Source organism: Penaeus monodon, chromosome 15 (genome assembly GCF_015228065.2).
Source record: "Penaeus monodon isolate SGIC_2016 chromosome 15, NSTDA_Pmon_1, whole genome shotgun sequence".
Lineage (NCBI taxonomy): Eukaryota > Metazoa > Arthropoda > Malacostraca > Decapoda > Penaeidae > Penaeus > Penaeus monodon.
The window spans coordinates 31,435,769-31,436,966 of record NC_051400.1 but is presented as its reverse complement, the minus strand read 5'-3'; the positions used below and the strand labels follow the sequence as shown (position 1 = coordinate 31,436,966).

The 1,198-nt window shown below is 36.5% G+C and overlaps 1 protein-coding gene across 1 annotated transcript in view; it reads left to right on the top strand.

The window, feature by feature from the left end:
- The window catches only part of LOC119581941 (synaptobrevin-like), a 23,470-nt gene that overhangs the window by 16,235 nt on the left and 6,037 nt on the right, over positions 1-1,198 (top strand).

The following is a 1,198-nucleotide window of genomic DNA, read 5'->3' as shown; positions in this document are numbered from 1 at the left end:
AAAGAGAAAAGTAAAGAGAAGGTGGCAGAATATGTTGTGTAGGGAAGCTCCTCATCATGATTGTGACCTGGTTGTCTAAACTCAGACTAGTTCTGCTATAATGTACTAGTAACTCGTGGAAAGTTGTGAAATTTGAACTTTATCCCTTAATACTGCAGGATTTTCTGAAGTGATTATGAATGAAGAGCATGACTTATCATAATCCTTTTCCTCAGGATTTATAGATCAAAACAGGTGTAGAGTTTGTCAGTGCTGAAAGGTGACGTCTATCCACAACAGCAGGGATGTTTTGGTAGTATTTGGTAGAATGTTTGATGCATGTAACTAACGATTGTTATTTTCAGAAGGCTGTTTGTACATGTCTTTCTTGTTTGAATACATTTTAATACCATATATATAATCCCTGTCTCCAGCCATACACAAGCTTGGGCAAGAAATGTCTTAAGTTGAGTTATCTGTTCCTGTGGGATTCACTTCATAAATGTGTGGGATTCAAATTTGATTCTGCAACTGATATGTTCTTTTCCTACTTCCTTTTCTCATTGTTTCTGTGTGGTGGATTTTTTATGGACTATAGGTTGTGGACATCATGCGGACAAACGTGGAAAAGGTCCTCGAAAGGGATCAGAAACTATCTGAGCTGGATGATCGTGCAGGTACCCTAAAACTGGGCATTGTTTACTCTTCGGCTTCTCTGCCCAGATGTGTTTCCTTTGTTTTCAAAATGTACTCAGAGGTTGTCTTGACAAGTAGTCTGCATACATCATAAATCTTTGATCTTAAAATTGATAGACATAATACTTTGGTTATATAAACTGGCAAGTTGACTTTGGCTAAATGTACTTGTCAACAGAACTTCTTGGTAGAGGCATCTCATGGTTGCCAAATGTAAGCTTCATGTTAGCATATCCCAGTATTTACTGCTGAGTTGTTAAGCAGGTGGCAGTAGGCTTTAAAAATTATATGAATTACATTAGGCAACTCTGAAATACTTAGCACAGTAGTGGAATTTAATTTGGCAAATGTTTTATTTTGTCCGTTGTGGTTCCACATATAGATGTATTTTTGTTTAATCTGCTATTGGATGCTTTTAACATTATTCTTTCTTGGGGACTCGTATATTTGATTTATTTATCTTTTATGTATAACACAGTACTCCCTCTTTCATTCCTTCCTTCAGGCTGTTGTGTAAATTGAG